Source organism: Artibeus jamaicensis, unplaced genomic scaffold (genome assembly GCF_021234435.1).
Source record: "Artibeus jamaicensis isolate MK-2021 breed Jamaican fruit bat unplaced genomic scaffold, CSHL_Jam_final contig_685, whole genome shotgun sequence".
NCBI lineage: Eukaryota > Metazoa > Chordata > Mammalia > Chiroptera > Phyllostomidae > Artibeus > Artibeus jamaicensis.
In genome coordinates this window covers 1,823,897-1,838,629 of record NW_026521924.1, presented here as the reverse complement: position 1 = coordinate 1,838,629, position 14,733 = coordinate 1,823,897, and the positions used below count along the sequence as shown (strand labels likewise).

The 14,733-nt window shown below is 37.4% G+C and overlaps 1 protein-coding gene across 1 annotated transcript in view; it reads left to right on the top strand.

The window, feature by feature from the left end:
• MACROD2 (mono-ADP ribosylhydrolase 2) overlaps window positions 1–14,733 on the top strand; it is a 2,162,759-nt gene that overhangs the window by 994,108 nt on the left and 1,153,918 nt on the right. The gene's annotated exons all lie outside the window — the stretch shown is intronic.

Here is a 14,733-nt window from a genome sequence, read left to right as displayed (position 1 = left end):
CATTGGGGACCAACTTATATTCCTCCGCTCTAGGGTGGATGATTCTAGCACTTATCTATTCTATAATGGCACATAGCAAACAGTCTTACCTGGGCCTAAGGGAATGACCGAGTCAGGATCCAAGGATTCAATTGAACCCAAGGTTCCATGAGACTTAGTGGGGCTTAACCACAAGGATTTTAGAATCTTTCATCATAATCAGCATTACCCCTCCCAGTCCAAAGATCTGGTTCCATGAATAAACCAGCAGACCCAGAAATACCTGGCACCATAAGCAGTACCACAGTAGGTATGACTTGGCAGATGTGGTTTCAATAGGCTCATTGTTTCCATTGGGGATGCCTGGTTAGTGCACAGGAATTTTCTGGGGAATGTAACCATTGTTCCAAGCTTGCATGCTGGACTGCTTCTGGACTTTCAGGGTCTCCATTGAAGGGAGTGTCTGAAATTTTGGGAGAGGTGACTCCTGACAACCTTAGAGATATTTCCTGTGCCCCAGGGTTGTCACAGAGCCTGTTTTAGGAAGAATGCCTTAGCAGAAGACTTGAGGCCAGGAGAACCTGCTGTTTCAGGCTACTATCCTCAAACTTGGAAGTTATGGAAAAGCTGAGGATGACTTATTAGTTTCCTGAGTCTGGTATTTTATGCCAAGCTGCCAGGAAACTGTTAAAACTAAGTGTATCTCCCTCCAGCATCAAGTTTATATGTGGAGAATCAACGTATCCCATTGACTACCAACAAGCATCAGTTTTTCTCTGTGTGTCAGTGGTAATCAGTTAAGGCACAAGTCCTGAGGATGTGGAGTGGTGGAGGGTCAGAGGCTTGATTTTGTGCAGTGGTCTGTGGTGCTCATGAACAGGCCAGCTCTGAACTCAAGGTTACTATCTAGGAGGTCTAGGGCAGGTATCAGATCACCATACACAAAAGATAGTGAAATTCAGGAGCAAAAAAACTCAGTCCTTACAGGACAGGCATACCTAGAGGCTAACTCACTAAGCAGGAACCTCTTATGAGAAAACCAAGTCCATAGCAAGTTTGATGCTTTGCTCAATAGTGATGACTAGGTTTCATCTCAAGTACCTTCTGTGATCAATTAGTAATGGCTGCTTGAAGCACTGTGTTGAAAAGGATTCTGAGGCTGTTTGTCATCTCAGTTAGAAAGGATATCATACTCCATTAATAATGTCTGTTATGAGAATGAGGTAAGAGAGGAGTGGTAGCACATCTCCACATATTTCTCATTTCTGATTAAGCTTTGGAGCTAGAGCTATAGAACTCTGAGCACAGCATTGGCCTCAGAGATGGGGCAAAACAAACTCAACCAATGTGAGTAAAGCAAGCCAAGCAACCCACTTCTCCACTACAGCTATCTCAAACCGTTTTTTAATTTTCCAAATTCATAAAATCATGACAATTCTCTGTGCTTAAAGGATAACCTCTTCGGTTTTCCTAAGAGGAAAGAAGATATTTGACATGAGTTCTCCTGCTTCCTCCCTCCATCACTCAATGTCTTTTATCTTCCCCCATCTTTCCTTTTGTGTTTTTTCCATGACAGAGGACAAAGCACCCTCTCTCCCATTTAGAGCTGGCTTCTTGTTCTTTCTTTCTAGGCTGATTACTCATAACTTAAAAGAAAATAACTAAAATGGAAAAATAAGGTTTGACTGGAAAGGCATTTCCAATCTCAGAGGTCTCTCCCATACCACCCTGCCCTCTCCAGTGTCTGTAACTTACAAGTGTGCATGATTTTCACAAGTTACTATTTTTCTTTGTTTCAAATTAATTTTGCTCTGTCATCAAGCTATCAGATTGCAGTCCCAATCCTCACTAATTGTGCATAGAATTTGCATGATTTTGTAAAAGGCAGACAAAAGAAAATATATATTCATCTTAATTCCCACCCCTTGCTGAGCATGTCTCACATTGGTTTAATTTTGTTTGATTACATGAGTTGAGGTTCATGGTCTCAAGTATAAAGAAATTGAGTATAATGTTGCAATCCAAAATTTAAAGGAAATATAATTTATATCTGTTATTAGAATTGTGTATTTGAAGTGCTAAGATCTATACTCAGAAAGAGGTCTTGCATATTATATTTCCAGTTTATTTGAAGTTGAGATTTTAGACTGTGGTTATGTTTTCTGAAATCTCTCTTCCTATGTTGACCTTAGCAGAAAACTTCTTATTAATATTTAAGTAGCTAATCCCAGTACTGTCTTCCTTCAAATGCAACCCACATGTCTCATTAGCAACCCACAACCTTCATATTGATTAGAAAGTTTTCTTGCCTATTTGTATAATCTTTAAAAGATGAATTTTGTAAGTATTGGCTAGATCTTTCTACAACATATATATATCATCAGTGAAAACAAAGTTTTATGTCATATACATAGATATGAATTTTTATACTATGAGTTATTAACAGGTTTTTTGTTTATTTTTTTATCATCAGTCTTCACAAAGAAGAAAGCATGAGTTTCAGTCTCTCAACTCCTTCTTTTGAAATAATGTGACTTTCTACTAAAAAAAATTAAAAGTATACTTGTTGCACATTTGTTTTAGACATAGGAAAAAAGGCAGTAGTTCTGTTTGTTGATTTTTTAAAGATTCAGAGAAAGATGAACAGCAAGAAAGAACAGCCAAAAATTAATTCTTTTTTCAAGAAAAGAGGAAGAAATTTAAAATGCCCTTTGCAAGATAAAGGCACAGTATGCGGTGGTTTGTGACAAAATTTTAATAAAAAGTATGCTTCCTTATTGAAATCTAATCAAGAATAGACCAGAAAAGGAGGACTTAGCCACTTTATTTTTCAATGAGATGATGAAATGCAGATAAAGTGGACCGCCAAGTCAAGAATTTATTGGGTTCACTGGCCATTTTTAGGACAGCTTTGACCTTTCCATAAAGTGTGAAGGGTCCCTATCTCCCATAAAGTTGTGCCCTTGAAGATGGAGCTGTATTCATTCTTTAATAATGTTATAAAAGAGAAAGAGAAAGTGCTCTGACCCATCAGAGCTGCAGTTGTGGTGTCTGTCACACAGAATTCTTTCAAGAAAATAGCTTTAAAGGCTAGAACCCAGGGAGTTCTGAGGCCAGCATCCTTTGATTTCTAAAGGAACAATTGTTACTTCTGGTTTTCCAAACTTCAAATGAAAGGACTAGAAAGGTATTTGATGTTAACTTGCTGAAATCTGTTACCAGTCAATCTATAAACAGAATTAATTGCCTACTATGTATCTAACACTAGATAGAAATAGCCTTTAGTTTCAGTATTTATGAGAATGAGCATTTGTTTAAAATGATAATACATTTTTAAAAAATTTGATGATTAATGCATTTGGTTTCCAACTCTCAATGGGAAGATGTATAAATGCTTCAATTCTTAGAGTTCTAATGCAGTAATTGCATCTGTGTGTGCTGTCACATGGCACAATTTAAGTATTGATTGGCATTAAAACAAGCTTATAATGATAATATTGGTGTGTAAAAACAAGCTTTCCAAAATCAAATCAGTACCTTAGGCAGTTTATAAATGATTCTTCATAATCCCGTTGGTCTGAATTTGTAGAGTGGTAGCTCTTTTTTGTTCTAAGTGCTGACCTTGGCCACCTATGCATCACATATGGAACTTGAAGAGACAAACTGTATTCAAAAGGTACATTTGCTGAATCTTCCCATAGGTCATTGGAGAAACTAACTGTGATAAAATTGGGGGGGAAAAGGTGGAATCTGTAGTCAGGTGAGTGAATTTTCACATTAAAAAAAGCATTGCTGTACCTTGGTTTTCTAATCTATAAAATGGAGCTTAAGTTATATAGTAGTTATAGTTGCTATCAGTTTTATTCCTTTCCTCCTATCATGTTCAATATCCCAGGATCTACAATAGTTTGTGCCCTTCAAACAGATGAATTTTATTATATATTTTGATGTGAATGCTCTTAGTGTATTTATGGTACATTCAGGAGAGAGGTATGCTTTCTTTTTCTAGGCTTGTGTGTCCCAAGAGTCCATTTCTGAAGCGTGTGAACACCCCCTTTCTGCCTGCCAGTGTTCCCTCCCTCTGCCACTACTGTCCTGACTGTCACTGTTTGGAGTTTGTTAGTTTTTGTCTGGAAGATTTTCTGACTCTGAGACTCCAAGTTACAATGCAGCATGGCTTCTCTTAAAGTTTATTAATGTCTGAGCCTGAGACTGGAGTGTACCCCAAGACCTGCCAGCAGTTTCTTAGTTTGCTGGAGGACAGAGGGAGAGACACAGAAGCAGCCTGAGGTCAGTGAGAGAAGGGACTTGGGGAACACAAAGACACTATCCCTTATTTCACAGATTTACTTAGGAATCTCATGGTATGGTTAATAGCAGACAAATTTTAAATCTGTTTTTCTAAAAAGAAAAATTATAATTCAAATTAAATGTGACTTCCCGCTGTTTTTTGGTTATCCATGTGTGGGGGCAACTTTCCTTGCAAGTCCCCCCATGTGCCACGGATGAGAGTAAAAATGACTGAGACATGATCTGCTTGGGGAGGAGAGGTGGCCAGTTTCCCAGAGGAAAAAGGCCTTGAGCAGTGGCCAGTTTCTCAGGGGAAAAAGGTGTTGAGCCCCTTCCTCCAAGGACTTTTATTGGGTTGTAACACACAGGAATACAGGGCGGCAAGGATCAAACAGTAGATAACATTTCAAAGAAATCTGAGGGCTTAGTCTGAGTCAGAGTCTGTCAGGAAGAGTTTTAGGGTTTCTTGCTCAAACCCTTAACATATGAATGAAAGCACTCTTAGCAGAGCAGATTTCACAGGTTTTTCAGGAAGTCTTTGTGATACCAGATTTTTCCCTGAGACATGGGATACTCTCTAGCAAAGCAAGGAGCTGCACCCCTTCCCACCAGGTATTCGGGCTTATGGGGAATTAGAGCCAGGAAGTGCTTCTCCCAGAGGGCATGGGGACTCAGACTATCTCAAAGTAGGGGTGGGAGGTGGGGAGGAAAAAGCCATTGCTCTTTGTTGCAGTGCCCCCCCTAGTCCTTCCATGATGGCCTCCCAAGTGATCATGTCTGGCCTAGGTTGCCCCTATTCTGAGGGGTCTTACCTGTCAGTGACTTCCAATCGTGCTTTGGGGGCAGGGAGGAAACTGAAGCAGCATTTGCTACCAGAGACAAGCTTTGTCTCCTGTGGCCTACGTTCCAAATGTCACTGACTCATCCTTAGCCATGGGGTGGGGGGTTAGGGTTACAATTCCTGAAACCAGGCAGAGAGGTCCACAACATCCATGTAAAGTTTTTTTTATTAAATCTCTTACTGCTTTTACCTAGTACTGACAATGTGGGCTGCCTTTTACTTGAACAAATTAGTGCATGGCTTAAGGATGAAGGGAAAAACACTTGCTCACTTGTCTTGTAACCCAGTGCTTACCTTGAGGTTTATTTAATGTGGCAGGTGGTGACAAACTGCTGCTTATGACATCTCTTGCAGTCTAATCTCACAACCCAATGACAACTGCTTGTGACAAAAGAAAACCTGATAATATTCTAAAATAAACAAAAATGAGTATAATTCAGATATGAGATAATAAAAATGGCTTCTCTAAACATGTCAAATAAATTAGACCTCTAAGGAAGGACATATTACAAATGGCAAAGATAAAATGGACTAGAATTTTTTTTCCTTTAGGATTATGTTGTTTTTAGTTGTCAGAGTAAATTAATACTCTTGGAAACAGTCCTATTACCATGCCATGTTGTGCTGTTGTTTTTAAGTGGTTTGAACTATTAGTGCTAATTAAAAAGCTGCCTGGGAAAGTTAATTGAAGGTGACACTAGTTAGTTGTGACTGAGGACATAACCAGGTTAATTGTAGATTATGGGTCAGATAAAGGGCTAAGCTTTTCTACCTTTCAAGTTTTAGTTAAGTTTATGAGTTAGTTGGTTTGAAATTATAAAACTTTAGTTTAAGACAATTGTTAGAAGGTAAGGATAATTCACACTTAGTTTGGGGACAGTTAGAAATGTCTATTGTTGGGCAGTTGGCATGCTCTGACCTTAAGGCACAGGAAATCAGTGAGATCAGGAGAGAGCCAGCCCGTTCTACATCCCTGTGACAGTGTCTCAGACTTCAGCCAGACTCATGCTGCCTTCATGGTTTTTGCTGTTTGTATTAGTATTCGTTTAATATTTTTCCTAAACTAATGTAAATTTTTCTTTGTTTTTACCTATTGTTGACATAGCAATAACATCTATGCATTTATAGGTTTGATGTTATTATATTTTTATATTATACATTAAAATAATCATTGCAATTTTTTAAAAACTATAATTTTCTTAAAATTCAAAAAAATAGTTACCATGTACCACTTGCAAATGCTCCATATTTTGTGATACACTTATATGATCTATACATATACCATTAATTTTCATAACTGCATAGTTTTGTTCTTTTTTCTATAGATTTAGAATCATTGATTCCCCCCCCCTTTATTGAACTTGGAAATGAATTTGTATATATGAAACATTGAAAAGCATATGAAAAGACATGATTCATAAAATTGCTTCTTGGTCTACTCTGGAATTACAATATTAAATACTAATTTGCTATTAGAGCAGGTAGATTTGAGGACATTATATGGCAGAGGCTTCCTATGGCAAAGCAAAGATAGGCAGCCTTGCCTGGGAGCAGAAGGAACTTGCCAACCCAGGCACATTCCAGGCAGTCATAGATAATGAAATAGCAACTCGGCTCAATTGGCTGCTGGCTACTGTGAACCGTGGGGCTGAGTCTGTGCCCTTCAGGGAGGAGTGCAGGCTCTGATAGTGATATCTGCCACAGGCTAGAGAGAGACAGGGGTATCAAGAATGCCAAGGATTTTCCATTCCTCTACTGGGGGCAGCACCATGGTGCAGAGCTCCTCCAGCTATGGTTTTACATTACTGTATTTTTGGACTATAAGATGCACCTAGGTTTTAGAGGAGGAAAATAGGAAAAATTTTTGAAGCAAAAAATGTGGTAAAATATTTAATAACATAAATAACATAATATTTCACCAATGTAAATGTAAACAGAACTTAACAGCAGCATTAAAAACCATTATTCCTCCCAAATTTGGGGGTGGGGTGGGGGGGTGGGAGTGTGCCTTATAGTCTGAAAAATGTTGTTTTCATTTTGACTATTGGATTTGTCATCTACTTGACATCTCCATCTTTTTCTATTTTTTGTTTGTGTGTGGTTTTATTGTAATATGTACCCCAATTATCAATCATAATAATAGTTTTAATTGATTCTTCTTTCACTTTTCTCAGGTCATACCCTAACATTCTGATATTTACTCTTGTCTTCCACTCATATTTCCGAGGCTTACACAGCCTTTAAACTGAAATCTACATGGTGGCTTTGGAAGTAGACTTAACTTTAAGTCCCTCTGTTACTGAATCTGAAATCAGACTCAGTCACTTACTTTCACATGCTGCTCATAGATGTATGTCATTTTTTTTTTGTATTTCCAAATTCCCATCAGGCCAGGGCTGAAGATGCAAAGGGATTTATGTGATTTAAATGTACATTCTTTTTTGTAAATATGATGTCAGAAACATAATGAGATGATTTATAAATAACAGTAATGTCTTTTAAGAGTGGGAGGTTCTTGGCTTTGGGTCACAATAACTTCCAGAGAGGTCCAGATTTTCAGACACATAAAAAAGAAGGAGATTAGGGAGGGTTTGTTTTTTTCCTTCTTTCTCTGCAAATTCCTATCTCCTGTCATCCTTCTAAAGGTAGATGAGAAGAAAAAAAAAAGAATTGCTCTGGCAGATTCTACTCTAATGGGAAACCAAGATTTTTATTTTAGAATTAAGTCCTGGAACTTCCATCCAGGCTGAGTTTTATACGAGGACCACAGTTGTACTTTTTGGTACTGCATCCACTCTTAGAGCTTCTGGAAAACTTAATTCTTCTCTTGCGTGTTTCTATGTCCAGACCCTAGCCCTCAAGTATCCCCAACCAGCATGTAGACAGCCCCAATAAAAAATCAACTTTGGCTAGTTGACCACTTCTTCTAAATTTCCCATACTCATTTTAAGCAGTGGTGATTCTCAAATTTGAATAGGCATCAGTGTCATCTCTAAGTGTTGTTAAAACTCAGATTTCTGGGCCCCACCCCTCAGATTTCACATTGTGTATGCCTGGGCTGGGACCTGAGAATTTGCATTTCTAACAAGTTCTCAGGTTGTTGATGCCGCTAGTCTGGAGACTACACCTACAAACCATTGCGCAATGTTTTTCTTCTTCCTTATTTACAGCCTCACAGAACTGAGAATGAATTTATGAAGGTGTTGGTCTAGTTTTTCCCCATCTGATCTTTGTTTATACAAATAGTTGCAACATGTACAAAGCTCCACAGGTGGAAAGTACAGGAGAGCTGCCAGCGGTGATTCTTCTTGTGCCCTTTAAGTGTTTCCAGCATTCCTGCAGCTCCTTCTTTCTGTCTCAACCTCCCTCCCACCACCTTCATTCCTTCACCTTCCTCCTGCCCCACAATACATTCAAACCAACAAAGAAAGATCTAGCATGCACACAGCCTAGAATAAAAGATTAAATATCTCAAATTGAGGTGCAGTGGAGATATATAGTTCCAAGGGCCTCATTGACAAAGGAAATCCACAAGCAGGATGGAAACTCTACCTCCTTGTCTGGCCTCCAAAAAGGGCACGACTCTGAGAAAATGCACGTGTAATCACTAATTTACCACAAGTGGTAGCCTTAGGCTAGACCAGACTAGACACTGCCTAAAACTCTCCTTCAATGAAGACTCAGAAAACCATGTCTCATTTGGTTATACACAGGAAGTTTTTCAGGTTCTACTTGGAGAGTGCCTCCAAGTCAGAATTTTCTTAAAGAAAGGGAATTTCAGAAGAGAGCAAAAGACTAGGAGTCAACGCATACTTTGCTCACAATTCCTGATTCAGTTTAAAAGGCCATCCCAATTTACACATCAGTAGGTCTAATCCCTCCACAGCCTGGGAGTCTTCTCCAACTTCACACCATTGACTGAGAAACTCCTTTTCTACTCAGCTAGTTGTTACCCTTCATTTTTCAGCATATGTTGAAATAGCAATAATAGAATCTACCATTCTTGCGAATTTATTAACCACAGACAGAAAGTGGCAAATTTTTTTCCCAATAGTAGGTCCCCCCACCATTCTGCTCGCAGCCTTTCCAGGGGGAGGTTTGTGCTCTATGTCTTGCTTTTATGTTTAATGACTTAAATGTCTTTTCAGCTAAATTTTCTTACCTGGTCAGCTTAGATAGCATGTCTCTGCGTAAGAATATTACAAAGAGGTGTTTTTAATTTTTTAAAAAGTATTTAATATGAAGGATCAGTATGTTGCAATCCATCTGCCATATTGAAACCGGAAAAGCCAGTGTTCACACTACCTGCTACTCCCAGAACCAAAAAGCAGAGACAGGGACTGAGTATTTATGGGCTCTTTATTCAAATGGCTGGTGACCTGAGAATATGGTGGGTTATATACCCAAACAGACCATCTTCTTATATTCCATTTTAAACCAACCCTTTTTACAAAGAGAAGAAAAGTGTAGGTAAGAGGTTTGGAATTCAAGGGAAAAGTTAATCAGATAAAAGCTGCAGCATTTTTTCACCTGTGTCCTGGGCGGTGGATGTCTCACCCTGGAGTACAATGGCTCAGATACCATCTTGATTTCTTGCTGTCCTCCTGAGGCATTAAGGTGGAACCATTTATATGATCTCCTGAGTCAAGGTGGGTCATACCTTCAGTTCCTGGAACAACAGCTTTATACATACCTGCACTGATTACTGAGCTTATTAGCTGTTATATAAACTAAAAATTTCTAACTCTTGAGTCCTCCATCAATATTGTGTGCCTTTTTTACAAAAAACTGTTGAGATTCCACACAGAATTGGGAAACACAACTTATAGGTGTTTTTTTTTTTTTTTGTCCCTTTAGGGAAGCCATCTTCTGTAACATCACTCACACAGTATTTTAATGACTTCTTTTCATGGATTAATACAGATTGACTGAAGACTAGAAACTAGAGCTTTGGTAAGAGTGAACAGCTAGTAAAATCTATGTATGTCTCCAGTTACATATCTGCCTGCTCCACCCCTTTTCTGAGATGGTGGTTTGGAGCAGTACTAGACTTATTAAAAACTGCTGACTTTCTTTTCACACTCATAATGGCTGGCATTGCTATGTGCTCAGTGAACACAGAGTACACGTGGCTTTGTAACTGCAAAATCAGCTCAAAATGGTCCTAATAAGATATTGAGTTGCTTTTCAGACACAACAGACCAAAACCACAAGCCATGCAGCTGAAGCATGTACAGGGGAGAAAACTTTGACCTTTAATTGCATAAGAACCAAAGACTCGCCCCCACCCGTACAGAGTCAAAGGATGGGCACATAACTGGCACTTGAACCCCAGAACCATTTCTGAAGTGAAGAGTCTCTTGTCCAGGGTGATCTGGCACTGAAGCTCCTTACTATAAATGGCCAAGTTCTAAGGTCCTTCAATTAAATTTTTCTTCCTGTCTTCTGCCAGCTGACTCAGCACTGTATGAATTGCTCTTTCTTTTCTCAAAAACCAGTGTCATACTTCTGGCTTCTCTGTGCGTAGGATAGCAGACCTTTATTCAGGAATGGTTTTCACCAGGATGTAAAATATTCTATGCTCATTATATAGATCGAACTCTCTGCCTGTGACGATATATGTGTAGGTTTGTATGCAACCTTTAAAAAATATAATTGCTTCAAATGACTTTATTTAATCTGAGAGTCTCTTATATAGTGTACTTAGTTAATAGCATAGATTCTGAGAGTACTTGCAGTGTAATGGCCATTAAGACCCACTTAGTCCAAAAATTTCATCGCCCAGATTGAACAAAAGTGAGAGCCAGGTGATTATTTTGAGGAATTATAGGATGTGCCTTGTAATTTTGATCAAAATGAAAGCTAAAACTTAGGGATTGACAGTAAAGGACAATTTCTATCATGCCGTGTTTTTCAAGTAATGAACAAATAATATGTGAATGTGTGAGATAATTATTTGTGTGATTTTACATCAAACAATTAGTAAATGTAAAATCTACCAATTGATTTAGAATAGTAAATTCTAAATTACTATTTTTAAATTATTCCAAAGTACAAATTTTTAAAAGATATTTGATGTTTTATTTTAAATTTTTTGAATTACAGAAAGTTTGCAAAAATAATTCCAAAATTTATGTGTATATATATTTTTACCCACTTTCTATAATGTTAATTCTTAGAAAACTATGACGATTATAATAAATGAGAAATTAACATCGATATATTATTAACTAAACTTCAGACCTTATTTGAATTTTGTCAATTTTTCTACTAACTTTTTCTTTTTATTCCAGGATCTCATCCAGAATCTTAAATTGCATTTAGTTGTTATTTCTTATTAATCTCCTCCAGCATGCAATCATTTGTCTGTCTTTTATGACCTTGACACTTCTGAAAAACATTGGTCAGCTGTTTTGTACAGTGTCTCTCAATTACAAAGTGTTCATTTCAAAGTCTGAAGTGAATGCACACTTTGTAATTGATGTTATACCATAATATAATAAACAGCATTTTTTTTCTTTCTTTCTTAGTGGTACATAAAATAATGGTGCACCTTATGACCTATGATGCTTTAGAATCAGTGAAATGCAATTTTTGTGTGTATGGTATCAATATCAACATCTATGCATTGAAAGACTCTTGCTTTTGTTTTAGTTGAGATGTTTGCTTTTAGAGTCATATTCCTTTGAGATATGCATTCAATAATTTTTTAAGTAAAATCCTAGTAAAGGGTGGAAGAAAATAAATACTACAGGTGGAGAATTTTTCAAATAATTAAGAAAGTATCATGGTTAAAATCATATGCAGGAACAAAGGTAGGGGGCCACAGAATCAAATTCTAAACAACTTTTTTTTCCATATGATAAATAGAAATAATCATTTAGAGTCTTTCTTCACAGGACATTATGAGATTTCAAGAAGTTCAGAAATACTTTTTGAGTAACTGAAGCTTTATGCTGAAGAGGAAATGAAATTATAACAGATGCATGGAATACCAAACAAACAAAAATCTATAAAAGGATGCCCCTCTTTCTCCTAATTTCTTCCCTTCCCCTTCCTCCCTCCCTCCCTTTCTCCCTTCCTTCCTTCCTTCCTTCCTTCCTTCCTTCCTTCCTTCCTTCCTTCCTTCCTTCCTCCCTTCCTTCCTTCATCTTATCTTCCTCTTATCCTTCCTTTTTAAAATTTCTTTTGACTTTCACATCTTCTTTCTCCATATCTTCTTCTGCCTCTTTGTTCTCTCACCCTCATAACCAGTGCTTTCCCCCCTACTTATTTACTTTTTATCTCTCTCCACATCATCACCTACTAAGGGAATATTTCATAATGTAATAGCTAACTAAAATCTGGGATAGGAAACTCAAGAAGCTTCATTTCACAAATCATTTAATATCTTATGTGATAGGAGAATATACTGTGGAGAAGCATACTAGAAGATGATAGCATGCTGGTTTGGTATATCCTTTCCATCTTTAACAGGATAGTATAGGACTCAGATCACCATGTTTTAGCTTGTGTTAATTTTGAACTAGGATGGAAAACCAGTGCTACATGTGGTTTTACATCAACTAAGATACAAGCTCAGAACACAGTACAGTAGGCATTCAGTCTTATAGTAAATGAGGTTGGGTGGGCAGGTAAAGATTATTGAGTAGTACTACATCAGCATTCATATTTGAATTTGAAGATAAGTATCAGCTTAGAAAGTCTGAGTGCATGCATGGGCTGAGAGTTTCTGCAGTCTTTTCTTCTGCAGCTATCAGAAGTGCTTTGGTCTGTGCTTTCTTCATGTCTCCTCCCAATAATTCTATTGCTCAGGAGAAGGAGACCTGGGAGAATGAAGTGACTCATTACTTTATTAGGCAATAGGACAGCTGGGTTTTGACTCAGGTTGCTCAGACTACCACAGTCCTGGCTCCCATGGTAACCAGAGGGCACAGGAAATTTGAGATTTAAAGTTGTGAATTCAGTTTTGACATGAGAAATGCCACTTGTGTTGTGCTGAAACAAGCATGCTGATGATGTAACAGCTTTCAACACAGTCCCTGCTGGTGGTGGGTTTTGATTGACATTTTATGGGCCTTATTACTCTTGAAAACAACACTAAAAATGCCATGACAATCTCAAAATGGAAATATGAACACATGATCCTTTCCCTGCTGAATGAGAAAATAGCTTTTCAGAATTTTTCCTGGAAAAAGGTGAAAAAATAAAAGATATTCACATAGATTCATAAAAATACATCTCTTTTTATTCCCAGAAGGGAAAGATCTTTAAGTCTTAGAGCATTTGATATAGCCAAGATTCCAGAACTTTTCTCTGGTGTTATAACTTCCAAACAAATCCTGACTTTTGAAGTAGAGAATGAATTGCATAGATGGTTTGATAAATATTATCTTTATAGCAGTGATTCAGAGTTTATTTGGTAATTCCTTGGTAGAGGGAATTTATCATCTTAACAATATAGAGATGAAAATGCAGCAGAAATTCAGCTCCCATGAATGAACTTGATTTTTTCTTCTATGTGTAATAAAAGGTCAAGTGGAGTGGAGCTTCGGAACTGTCAATGAACTGTAAATGGCATGTGGCACTTGTTTTAACTGAATTATTGGCTCTCTCTGAGTGCTTCAAAATAGCATTCTGACTTAGAATTTCGGTCTCTCCTATTTCCTTCTGATTTTCTGTAACTAAAATATACAAATTAGACTTCAGACATGCCGGACAGCATCCCTGAATTTTGAATGATAACTATCTGCCTTGTTATATGAGTAATTGTGATAACAGCAACAATAATGGAAATAATACCATTATCGATTCATTGAGTTTTTATTTTATTAATTCCTAAATCTAAGTAGCCTAGCTTCTATAACCAGTATAGTGTACTTTAGTGTTATTTTCTAAAATTATGCTCAACTCAAAATGGGAAGGCAGGAGGTTTGGCGTCATTTTTCTCCCATGTCAAGTGTCCTCTGCCCTCTTAAGAGGTGAGCACACATTCCAAGAGGCATGGGGAGAATAGGCACACAAAGGAAAACTGTCTTTGTGCAGCACATCAAGAGAAAAATATTATGAAAAAGTTTTAAAGTATTGGGGAATAAGGAGTTAGAAACCATAGTACAGTTGAGGCAGAAAGATCATTTTTCTGGAAGAACATGTTCAGTATTGGCAAAGTTTAAATATTTTTTTTGATAAACCTGTTTTCATGTATAAATTACTATAAATGGGCCGCAGATGTTTGCTTTCAAGGAGGAGGCTGCTTTTCATTGGCCAGCAGGATAAGAAATGTATGTGGTAATTGTTATGAAGCAGCTGGTGTCAATTTCAGAGAATGATGTCCTGCCCTCTTCTTCCTTTACAGCATTTTTACAAGTCTGAGAGCAGTGACATCAATATTTAAAGTTATATATTCAACACTGTTATATCTGTATCTATATCTATTTATATATGAGGTCTGTCCAGAAGATAACCAGCCATGTAGATGAAAAATAAAGGTATTTATTTAAGAATATACAAAAAAAAACATTGTACATAGGACAATGACTCCTCGGTCCCCTTCAAAACAGGCATTTTGGAACTTCACACAATTCTCCCAATCATCATCAGCTACCCCATCATATTTTCCTGAA